Source organism: Terrapene carolina, unplaced genomic scaffold, assembly GCF_002925995.2.
Source record: "Terrapene carolina triunguis isolate 2854851 unplaced genomic scaffold, T_m_triunguis-2.0 Scaffold211, whole genome shotgun sequence".
Taxonomy (NCBI): Eukaryota; Metazoa; Chordata; order Testudines; family Emydidae; genus Terrapene; species Terrapene triunguis.
In genome coordinates this window covers 1596723-1609962 of record NW_020664562.1, presented here as the reverse complement: position 1 = coordinate 1609962, position 13240 = coordinate 1596723, and the positions used below count along the sequence as shown (strand labels likewise).

The window sequence follows — 13240 nt, the reverse complement described above, 5'->3', positions numbered from 1 at the left end:
AAACCTTGGCTACTGTGGCTTGCTGGCATTCCTTCCCCCACACTTCCACATTTTCCTCTCTCCTTCTCCCTCCAGCAGACATCTAACCATAGAGCTCATTAGACGAGCTGACAGAAGTAGATGTGCAGCAGGGTGTTCATGGGGATGTGTCTTTTCTGGCTTGGAGGGCAGTAGCTCCACTTTGCCATGGCCAGCAATAGTCCTAGAAAAGGGTATCTCACACCAGTTAGTGATAGGCTGTCACAGGCTCATACGTTAAGAGACTGTTCTGTGTGTTTTGGAGATAGTGTCCATTATTACTTATTGCTCTAGGGACCAGTGGACACCATAGCCATGGAAAAAGGTCATGAAGCTAGACACTCTGTCTCCACAAGAGGGAACTTCATGTGTGTTTGAATTAGCTAGAAGCCTTCTACCTGTGAAAGTGACTCTTGCTGCTTTATCCAGTCTTACCACCCCAAGTTCTTGCAGCATGGCTTCATTTAATTCTGTTCCTCTCAGATGGTTCTTTGTCCCACTCATTCCCCCCCTGGGTTTTTGTTCATCCAGAAATTCTGCCATCATGAGATATTTGTCCCTTGAATCTGTCCATCTTGGCCTTTCCATTGCCTCCTTTTGTTCCACCATAGCTAAGAGATATACTTGGCCTCACCTCCAGGTGTGGACACCACTCCAGAACTGAACTGAGCAAGATACCATTCAGTGGTCTAAAACTCTTTGAAGTTCTGGATAACAGCAGTAAAAGAAGTTGCATATCTGAGTAAGCTTCCTATGCCTCTGGAGAATTAGGAAAGAATTACAGGGGAAGTTATTTTTAAAAAAATACTTCTTGTTCATTCAGGGGGAAAGAATACTTCTCAGGATCTTCATGGGTTTCTGGAGGTAGGCACAGCTTCTCTAGCCTTGCCTTCAGTAAGTAAATGAAGACAGACCTGCTCAGACCCCTTTCCCTCTGGAATCTTCATAGGGTGAGCTTAACAGCACGGAGCCTCCAGGCGAATGATGCTTTGATTCCCTTCTATGGAGTTCCAGGTGCCTTGTGCTGTTCTGTGTCCCAGGTATGCTCCCATCCCCTAAGTGGGCATCTATTAAGCACCTGTGGGTCTAGAAGGCATATGAAAAGACACTTGCAGACAATCTTTGGGATTACCTACTATCTGAGGGAATCCAATACCTGGCTTGGGACCAGTACTTGATCCTGTATATTTTCCAGCAAATGGGTCCATACTTTGAGGAGAAACACATGGAGACACATGAAATGGGATCTTGTCCATGGGGTGATTTATACACAAAACTTTTAGTTTATACACAAAACTAAAAGACCCAGTAGTTGGAGACACTGAGCTACGGATGGCCTTATGTTCTTTAGCATAGATGTAAGGTTCTGGATTTTTTGGAATCTGTCCAGTGATGGGTAGATTTTTGCCTCAGTAATGTCTATGTCCACTCCCAGAGCTATCCTTGTGGAAGGGATCAGAGAGTTTTTCTTGGTGTTTATCACAAAACCATGTTCTTGAAGCAACTGTAGTTGCTGAACCAACGAGGGGGGATGCCATTTTAGATTTGCTTTTGGTGAGTAGTGAGGACCTCGTTGAGGAAATGGTTGTAGGGGACAACCTTGGCTCGAGTGATCATGAGCTAATTCGGTTTAAACTAAACGGAAGGATTAACAGAATTAAATCTGAGACTAGGGTTTACGATTTCAAAAGGGCTAACTTTAATAAATTAAGGTGACTAGTTAGGGAAGTGGATTGGACTAACATTTATGGATCTAAAGGCAGAAGGCGCCTGGGATTATTTCAAGTTAAAGTTACAGGAGCTGTCGGAGGCCTGTATCCCGAGAAAGGGAAAACGGTTCATAGGCACGAGATTTAGACCAAGCTGGATGAGCGAGCGTCTCAGAGGGGTGATTAAGAAAAAACAGAAAGCGTACAAAGAGTGGAAGAGGAGAGGGATTGACAAAGAAACCTACCTTATTGAGGTCAGAGCATGTAGAGATGGAGTGAGAAAAGCCAAAAGCCGTGTAGAGTTGGACCTTGCGAGGGGAATTAAAACCAATAGCAAGAGGTTTTATAGCCATATAAATAGGAAGAAAACAAAGAAAGAAGAAGTGGGACCGCTGAAGACTGTAGATGGAGTGGAGATTAAGGATAATCTAGGCATGGCACAATATCTAAACTAATATTTTGCATCGGTCTTTAATGAGGCTAATGAAGGGCTTAGGAATAGAGGCGGCGTGACAGAGGGAAATAAAGGAGGGGGGGTTGACATTACCGTATCCGAGGTAGAAGCCAAACTCGAACAGCTTAACGGCACTAAATCGGGCGGACAGGATGATCTTCATCCGAGAATATTAAAGGAACTGGCGTGAGAAATTGCAAGCCCGTTAGCGATAATTTTTAATGAATCTGTAAACTCGGGGGTGGTACCGTTGGACTGGAGAATAGCTAATGTGGTTCCTATTTTCAAGAAGGGGAAAAAAAGTGACCCGGGTAACTACAGGCCTGTTAGTTTAACATCTGTAATATGCAAGATCTTGGAAAAAATTTTGAAGGAGAAAGTAGTTAAGGACCTTGAGGTCAATGGCAATTGGGACAAATTACAACATGGTTTTACGAAAGGCAGATCGTGCCAAACCAACCTGATCTCCTTCTTTGAGAAAATAACAGATTTTTTAGATAAAGGAAATGCAGTGGATCTAATATACCTCGATTTCAGTAAAGCGTTTGATACGGTACCGCATGAGGAATTATTGATTAAATTGGAAAAGATGGGGATCGATATGAAAATCCAGAGGTGGATAAAGAACTGGTTAAAGGGGAGACTGCAGCGGGTCGTACTGAAAAGTGAACTGTCAGGTTGGAGGGAGGTGACCAGTGGAGTTCCTCAAGGTTCGGTTTTGGGTCCGATTTTATTTAATCTATTTATTACTGACCTCAGAACTGAATGTAGAAGTGGGCTGATAAAGTTTGCGGATGACACAAAGTTGGGAGGTATTGCCAATTCGGAGAAAGATCGGGATATCCTGCAGGGAGACTTGGATGACCTTGTAAACTGGAGTAATAGTAATAGGATGAAATTTAATAGTGAGAAGTGTAAGGTGATGCACTTAGAGATGACTAACAAGAATTTTAGTTATAAGCTGGGGACGCATCGGTTGGAAGTAACGGAGGAGGAGAAGGACCTTGGAGTCCTGGTTGATCGCAGGATGACTATGAGTCGGCAATGTGACGTGGCCGTGAAAAAAGCTAATGCGGTCTTGGGATGCATTAGGCGAGGTATTTCTAGTAGGGATAAGGAGGTGCTGCTTCCGTTATACAAGGCACTGGTAAGACCTCATTTGGAGTACTGTGTGCAGTTCTGGTCTCCCATGTTTAAAAAGGATGACCTCAAACTGGAACGGGTGCAGAGAAGGGCCACTAGGCTGATCCAAGGAATGGAAAACCTGTCTTATGAAAGGAGACTCGAGGAGCTCGGTTTGTTTACCCTAACCAAAAGAAGGCTGAGAGGGGATATGATTGCTCTCTTTAAATATATCAGAGGGATAAATACCAGGGAGGGAGAGGAATTATTTCAGCTCAGTACTAATGTGGACACGAGAATGAATGGATATAAACTGGCTGTCGGGAAGTTTAGGCTTGTAATTAGACGACGGTTTCTAACCGTCAGAGGGGTGAAGTTCTGGAACAGCCTTCCGAGGGAAACGGTGGGGGCGAAAGACCTCTCTGGCTTTAAGATTAAGCTTGATAAGTTTATGGAGGGGATGGTTTGATGGGATAACGTGATTTTAGTCAATAGGTCAATAATGTGCCATCGCAGGTAATTAGTATCAATGGTCAATGCGGGTCTGGCTGGAGAATCTTGCCCGCATGCTCAGGGTTCTGCTGATCGCCATATTTGGGGTCGGGAAGGAATTTTCCTCCAGGGTAGATTGGCAAAGGCCCTGGAGGTTTTTCACCTTCCTCCGCAGCATGGGGCAGGGGTCGCTTGCTGGAGGATTCTCTGCGACTTGAAGTCTTCAAATCATGATTTGGGGACTTCAACAGCTGAGTCAAGGGAGAGAATTATTCCAGGAGTGGGTGGATCAGCTTTTGTGGCGTGCATCATGCGGGAGGTCAGACTAGATAATCATAATGGTCCCTTCTGACCTTCAAGTCTATGAGTCTAACTGCTGTATCCAAAGTGTGGTCTGCTGCTCTGGTTGGAGCTTTGATTAAAATGTTGTCCAGGAAGGGATACAGGTGAGTGCCCTGAGATTGAAGTCTGGCTATGACCATTACCAGTATAATGTAAAAGATCCTGAGGACAGAAGAGATGCTGAATGGTGGTAGAGTTTTGTACAGGGATGACCTGTGTCATAAGCAAATCTGAGTAGGCAGCGGTGGCACAGACATAAGGACATAGAGATGCATCTAGCTGCTAGGTCAGCTGAGGTGAGGAAGTCCCTTTGGGACAGGGATGTTACCATCACAGCAAGAGTTTGCATGCAGAAGCTCATTCTCTTCATCCATTTGAGTCATTTTAGGTCCAGGAATGCTCTGACCCTCCTGTAAGCTTTTGGATGATGAATAGCATATAGCCTAAGAATCTTTTGAGGGCTACTTTTCTGTTGCTAGGATGTCTAAGTGAGGTTTCGTTTAGCATCAGTTCACATTTGATGAGATTGCCTGAGATGGGGGATTGGATGAAGAAGTGATGGAATGGGGCCCTTTGTTTCAGGGATTAACTGCACTACATCCCTTACCCACTTCTCTGTGGTCAATGGAGACTATTCTCCAGAGAAGTGGGAAACTGCCTCCAAGATTCAGATTTGGGTGGAGATATATTTGCTCATTGTCAAAGTGAGACCTCAGAGGTGTGTTGCTGCCTGATCAGCTGTTCCAGATATAGGATTTTTTGTTCCTTTTTGCCTGCTTTGCAGGAGTTGCCACCTGGCTGTGGCCAAGATGAGGTCTCTTGCAGCTCTTTATCTAGTGCCCTTTGGGTATATCATCTTCTGTGTCCTGCTCCTTATGGTCTTCCCCACTTAGTTTTTCTGTGCTTCAGCTGCCCATCTGTAAAAATGGAGATGACAGTACTTCCCTACATCACAGGGTGTTGTGAGGGTAAATGCATTAAAAATGGTGAGGTGCTGATATACTACTAAAATGGGGGAGGGCATATAAGTACCTCAAATATTTGGAGAAAAAAAAAGCATCAAAGGAAGTTCTCAGGGTTTCCAAGTTCCCTGCTGTTGACCTGGGAGCCTAGACCTGAGAGCCTCAGCTGGATAGAGCTTGGGCTTCCAGGCCCCAGGGTCAGCTTGCTCCCCATGCTAAGTGGGAGTCTGGAAGCCCTGGGATCTGTGGCCCTTAGGCAGTCCATATAACAGGGTTGCCATGAAGTTGTGGATCCTGATTCCAAAGCGGGCAGGTGAATTGGCAGAAAACCAGGCAAGTTTCCATCAAAACCGTGCCTGTATTGTCTCAGAACATATGTTTATTTTGACATGTTTCTGCAAAATATTTGGCTTTTGATGAATTGGCATTTTTGGAAGGAAAAACATTTGGTTGCAAAATTTCCAGCTAGCTGTAGTCATATTGGACATCCAGCAGACACTGCATGAACTTGATGGTCATGGTCCTGCAAGAAATCCTCACCTTGTTAAATTGGGGGAAAGACCTTCAGATGTACAACAGAATACCCTTTAAGCAGTGTCCCTGTGGGTGTTCCAATTTAGGTGGCAGTGTGTCCCAGCGCCATCGATCAGAGATTTATGGTAGCAGTGTCCACGCAGGTCGCACGTGCTCAGTAGGCGTCTTGCGGTACTGTTGGTGCCGTGTGTAGAATGCACACAACCTGAGCCCTCCAGTTCCTTCTCAACCGTCCTCGGCGGAAGACGGAGCAAAGGGGCAGTGTTAGCACTTCTCCCTAAAACCGTTAAGAAATAGTTTTTAGATAAATATTTATATAAAGTTGTTATAGAGATAGTTAGTCAGTGTTAAAAATTTTTTTTCTTGTCAATTAGTCAATCATCCCTAGTTAAAATGCCGGGGTCTCCAGGCTTCAGACGATGCGGCTCCTGCTGCGATGCCGTGCCCGTTTCAGACGTACACTCTTTATGCATATGCTGCCTGGGTGAGGGGCATATTCCCCAGTAATGCCCCACTGCAGCAACCCGAAAGCCAGAACCTGACGGGACAGGGATGTCCGGCTTAAAATGATCTTGATGGAGAAGTCCTTCCAGCCTGAGGCGGACAAGCAGACATCCTCTCTGGGCCCTCCTTAAGATGGAAAAGGAGACCTACCCTCTGAAAAACCAAAAAAAAGGGCTCAAACGTCTCTGAAGAGAGGTCCATGAAAACAGAGGCGGTTTCCTGCAAGGTTGCTACCCCCGATGCCATCTTACTCTTCAGTGAGCACCTATGACGCTCCAGGCACCTCTGGCACCACCAAGGTCAGAGCAAAAGAAACAGAGTTGAGGCACAGATGAAAACATGCCTCCTCCACAGCACCGAGCTCACCGGTACGGGACTCAGCACTGAGTGGGTCAGGCACCATGCATCCACACCCAGCACCGACAACTCAGTCAGCACAGGTAGACACCACCAAATCGTCACTGATGGCACCGGCCAAACACCACCACCGATCGGCAGTGACTATCAATGAAAGGGAAAACACTCACGGCACCGACGACTTCTCAGAAATCAGCACCAACATAATCTCCGCTGTACCAGAGAGACTTAGAAATCTCATTTGCACCACATTTACGGATACTCGGTGCCGAGGGCTCCCCCTCAGGCTCCAGAGGAGATCACAGCCCACAAGACATAGCACGGTTCTCCAGTGATGATGAGGAGGAGATGCAGGGACAGTACCTCCTATCTCTACGTCACTCCTCACCTAAGGTCCACTGACCAACGTGGAGCCACATGGGTCCAAGACACCAGATGAACCAACCATGGTGTGGACCCCCATGGATGTACCCTCCTATGGCTTTCCCAATGCAATGGACGCTTTGGGAACCATGGAGCTCAAAAAGGGTTCAGCTTTCTAGACTGTCCACAGTGCATAGACGCGAACTGCGCTCTAACCCAACATCTCCCACACCACAACCCTTGGAGACACAGGAAGGGGGAGGACACAGAGATGGGCACAGATCATGACATCTTCTGTACACAACTCATCTTCTTCCCCAGATGAGGCGATTATGCCCCCACTGCCAGCCTCGGCAGATGACTTTAAACAGTTTCAAGAGCTGTTCAAGAGTCTTGCAAAGCCACGACATCCCACTAGAGGAGGTAAAGACAAACCAGCACAAGCTGGTACAAATACTGCAACCCGCATCTACCTCTAAAATTGCCAGTGCCATCAATGAGGCCATCTTGGATCCTGCGAAGACCGTCTGGCAGACACCTGCTTCTATTCTGCCCACCTGCAAAAGAGCAGATAGAAAATATTACGTACCATCCAAGGAGGCAGACTTTTCTATTTGTGCACCCAACTCCCTAGTTGTCGAGGCAGTAAATCACCGTAACGAACAGCCACAATTCAAGATTACACCCCATGACAAAACACAAAATACTTGATTTGTTCGGACGCAAAGTATATTCCTCCTGCACCCTTCAGTTTCAAGTGGCCAATTATTGAGCACTACTGGCCAAATACGACTACAACAACTATGGGAAATTTGCCCAGTTCACATCTGAACTCCCAGAGGAAAAACAGACACAATTGCAGGCCATTGTCACTGAGGGCCAGCTCATATCCAAAACAGTCCTTCAGGCAGCATTGGACACAGCTGTAGGAACGCACCAAGCCTCATGGTTTCAGGCCTCAGGGACATCAAAAGAACTCCAGACAAAAGTAGAGGACTTACCTTTCGACCGGGAATAACTCTTCTCTCAGAAGACAGACGAGGTGCTTCATTCAGTGAAGGTCTCTTGGGCCACAGTCCGCACCTGGGGGATTTACACCCACCCTGCAAAGAGAAGGAGATACCAACCATATTAGAGCCTAGAGACTCCTTAAACAACAGGCAACAACAACAACAGCGACCATATGATAATGCCAGCCTCAACGATAGGACGAGAACACTTCCAATACAGAGTACTAGCATTCGACCTATCCACCATCACACTATTCCGGGAGCTCATTCTACAAATAAACAAACGAAAATCATCCATAAACCTGGTACAACAACTAGACTTTATTGGGGCACACCTCCATGCCATAAAAACCAAGGCATCATTAACCCTTATCAGATTCACAAACCTCATCTCAGAGGTACAAGTCAGTCCTCAAGTTTGGGCTTGCACTGTCCTACAATTACTAGGACACATGACGGCCATGATGTTCGTGGTATGACATGCAAGATTACATATTTGATGCCTACAAGATTGGCTGCGCACGGTATACATACCAAGCAAACAACCTACAGAAACGTCTCAAAGTTCCACAAAGTGTCCAGAACTCATTACAATGGTGGACAAGTCCACAAAATGTCCGTATGGATATTCCTTTCCAACAGGAACCCCCGACAACAGTGATCACCACAGATGCCTCACTGATATGCTGGGGTGCTCACATGTGGTGAGCACACCATACAGGGCAAATGGTCTCTGGGAGAGACTTAACTGCACATCAATTTGCTAGAGCTACAAGCAGTCCGCAACGCCTGCAGACGTTTCCTACCTCGTATATGGAACAAATCCATTCAAATTATGACCGACAATATCGCCTGCATGTTCTACATCAACAGGCAAGGAGGTGCTTGCTCATATTCTCTATGCACAGAAGCCATGAGACTTTGTTATGTTGTATGCACCAATTCCAAACATCTCAGCGTGTTACCTGCCAGGCTGTCAGAATGCAACAACAGACATGCTCAGCAGGTACTTCTCTCAGGATCACGAATGGAAGATGAATGGAGAAGTCCTGAGTTCAATCTTCAAACGGTGGGGCACTCCCACCATTGATCTGTTCGCATCCCCGATGAATCGCAAATGTGCGATGTTCTGCTCAAGATCAGGACTGGGACTACGGTCACTAGGGGATGCCTTCCTCATCAAATGGGAGGCACAACTCATGTATGCGTTTTCACCGATACCAGTGATATACAAGATACAAGCAGACAGGGACAAGGTTATCCTTATAGTTCCGACATGGCCCAGGCAGGCATGGTATCCTTCCTTACCTGTTACACATGGCAATATACACCTCGCGAGTTCTCCCTCGCTGACTGGATATGGTGACTCAACACAACGGTCGCATTCTTCATCCGAACCTGGAGATATTCCACCTACAGGCATGGTTCCTGAATGGTTCCACCACGACGAAATAACCTGATCAGAACAAGTTAAACACATGTTATTAAACAGCAGGAAATTGACTATGAGAAATACCTACCTTCAAAAATGGAGGTTCTCCGCCTGTTGTCAAGGAAGACACCTGACAAGCAATTCAGCACCACTACCATCAATTTTATAATACCTATTGGAGCTGAAAAGAACTGGCTTAACAATGAGCTCCATCAGAGTCCATCTTGCGGCAATTTCAGCATTCCACCGAGAGATCGAACTTTGACGTTCGCACACCCAACTACAAAATGCTTCCTCAAGGGTTTCATAAATGTTTACCCAGATGTTCAATGCCTTACACCAACATGGGACCTCAACCTGGTACTGAAATGCCTCACCAGACCACCATTCGAATCATTAGCCACCAGCTCATTACTCCACTTATCAATGAAAGTAGCCTTTCTGGTCACCCTTACCTCGGCCAGAAGGATGAGCGAGATTGGAGGATATGCCATGGGTGCCCCTACACAACATTCTTCAAGGACAAGATCACGCTAAGTCCACATCCTAAATTCTTACCGAAAGTAACTTCAGCATTTCACATGAACCAATCTATTCACCTACTGACATTGTACTCTAAGCCTCGTGGTACTCCAACAGAAGCCGCCCTACACACTGTAGACATTAGAAGGGCGCTAGTGTTCTACCTTGAAAGAACCAAACCTTTCAGGAAATCCCCTAGACTTTTCATCTTTACTACTGAGTGCTTGAAAGGAGACTTTATATCCACTCAGATTATCCAAATGGATTTCCACATGCATTCAAACATGCTACCATATCTGGAATACAGAACTATTAGAGCACATTCTACTAGGTCCATTTCATCTTCAGTAGCATTCCTTAATAACGTTCCAATACTAGAGCTCTATAAGGCGGCCACTTGGGCCTCCGTCCACACATTCGCAAAGCACTATGCAGTCACATAGGACTCCAGGGCTGATGCCATAGTGGGTCTCACAGTACTTACCTCAATGACTCGAACGAACCCAAAGTCCCTGCAGCCCTGAGAGGAGCACCCACAGGGACACTACTCAAAGGAGGAGGAAAAGTTACTCACCTTGTGCAGTAACTGGAGTTATTTGAGATGTGTGTCCCTATGGGTGCTCCACTACCCACGCACCTCCCCTCTACTTCGGCGTTCACAGTGAGGACCCTGTGGTAGAGAAGGAACTGGGGGCTCAGGTCATGCGTGCGCTACACGCGGCACCAACAGCACCGCGAAACACCAACTGCGCATGCGTGAGACCATAAATCTCCGATCGACGGCGCCGGGATGCACTGCCCCCTAAAGTGAAGCACCAACAGGGACACACATCTCAAAGAACTGCAGTTTACTGCACAAGGTGAGTAACCTTTCCTTCTGCTCCTCTACATTTGAAGACTGTTCACCAGACTTCCTCACTTAGGGAGGCTCTCTTAGAGCACCTTTAAACTTGGGACCTATGGCCCGCTCAAGAAGCTTGTCTCTACATAAACATCCTAAAGCTCAAAGGCTTCTGTCTGGCATGAATGCACTAGAAACTAATGATATACCTGAGATACATCAATGATATTTTCATCATCTGGACAACAACTTAAACTCCCTCATAGATTTCCACCACAACTTCAATCACCACCACCCATCCCTTAAACTCTTTCTGAAACACTCCCACACTAGCATCAACTTCCTGGACACCCTGATCAGCTTCAACAATGGAACCCTACAGACTACTATATATGAGAAACCCACAGATCACCATACCTACCTTCATAGATCCAATAACCACCCCAGACACACCAAGAAATCTGTTATCTGCAGCCAGGCACTCAGATACCACAGAATATGCTCTGAGGAGAGAGACTGGGTATACACCTCAATTCACGCAAAACCGCCTTCACCAAACAAGAACACTCCACCAGAGAAGTAGATTGCTTCATGGAACAGGTCATCCAAATACCCTGAGAGAACATGCTTCAATACAGAAATAAACCCTCCTCTAACCACACCCCCATAATTGTCACCTAACACCCAATGTTGGAACCCACATGCAGGTACCATCAAAACAACCACAATCCATACTTGATGGGGACCCCATCCTGAAAGAGATCTTTCCTGAAACTCCTCTTCTGGTCTTCAAACAATCCCCCAACCTCTCCAAGGTCATAATCAGAAGCAAACTCCCCATAGACCAAAACATACCAATTCAAAGTGGCACCAGACCCTGTCACAACAAGAGATGCAAAACCTGCAGATGTATCTCCACTGCTACAGTGATCAACACCCCCCACACCTTTCAAGATCCATGGGTCCTACACATGCCAATCACATCATGTGGTGTACCTCATCCAATGCACTAAATGCCCCAATAACAAATATGTTGGTGAAGCCAGACAATCACTATGCTCTCAAATGAACTTACACAGGAAAATGATAAAAGACAAAACACACCATATCACCTGTGGTTGAACGCTTTCCACAAAATGATCACTCTGTATCTGACCTATCAGTCTTCATCCTCAAAGGAAACCTTCACAACACTTTCAAAAGATGAGTTTGAGAGCTTAAATTCATAACTTTTTAAGGCACTAAAAATCATGGATTGAGTAGACACACTGGATTTATAGCTTATTACAACAATCTATAACCCACTAACAATTCCCCCAGCTGGCTTTCCCTCCTGCCTTTCCTTTCCCCTCTATCACTGCAGGGTTGTTCACCTTGAATGGTCCCTTGAAATATGTATGAACTACTTATGCTAAATAATCTGTTCCACTTACTTAGCTGTGACACTGAGTACGTTTCCCAGACCTGAAGTAGAGCTCTAAGTAAGCTTGAAAGCTTGTCTCTCTCAGCAACAGAAGTTGATGCAATAAAAGATATAACCTCACCCGCCTTGTCTGGTATGAAAGGCATTTGTACTGTTACTCCAGGAATCTATGACCATGTGCTGATAGATGCAGAAATAAGGGTAGCAATACTGCAGCCTCCCCTACAGTAACCTTGCAACTACTCCACAACTCCTTTTTTTGGGTCACGACCCTTACAATTATAACACTGTGAAATTTCAGATTTAAATCACTGAAATAATTATATTTGCAATTTTTAAAATCCTGTCATCATGAAATTGACCAAAATGGACCGTGAATTTGGTAGGGGCCCTAATTATGAATTGTTTCTTCTACTAATCCCTCCCCTTATCTTTCTCCTCCTCCTCCCTTCATCATTTACTTTTTCTTTCTTTATGCCAATAGTATATTGTAACAGGTAGATGCCATTAAGCATGCCCACTTGGGGTATGGTGTGGCCTTGCAGTCCTGCTGCGCTCTTATTCTGTTGAGGTCATGCAATGATTTACTCAGACTCGGGAACAGAACAAGATACACTCTTTGTGATGTTTTATTAACTTATTTTACAGAGTATAAAAAGCCGCATCTCATTAAGCCCCTCAACTCCAACCCTTCTTCTGACCTGGGGGCTAATGCTGACAAGCACCCTCTTCCAAGTTCAGGAGTTCCTAGCACCCATCCCAGAGCTGGGTTATCATGCAAAACAAACTCATGCTTCTCAGATGAGGAGTACATCCACAGCGCTCCTCTTGGAGCAGGATTATGCTTCAGGCCAGCTGGCCCCTTTTTTACTCCTTTCACGTGTCAGCTTGGAGGTGAACAGGCCATAGTTATCCTCCTGCTAGAGCAGTGGTGGGCAACCTGCAGGCCATATGCAGCCCGTCAGGGTAATCCGCTGGCGGGCCGCCAGACACTTTGTTTACATTTGCATGGCCGCCCACAGCTCCCAGTGGCTGCAGTTCGCTGTTCCCCAGCTTATGGGAGCCGCGGGAAGAGGTGCAGGCTGCAGGGACGCGTTGTCTGCTGCTTCCTGCAGCTCCCATTGGCCGGGAATGGCGAACTTGGAGCTGCAGGCG

At 46.0% G+C, this 13240-nt stretch overlaps 1 protein-coding gene across 1 annotated transcript in view; it reads left to right on the top strand.

Moving 5' to 3' along the window:
* The window catches only part of LOC112113452 (testicular spindle-associated protein SHCBP1L), a 58538-nt gene that overhangs the window by 27743 nt on the left and 17555 nt on the right, over positions 1 to 13240 (top strand).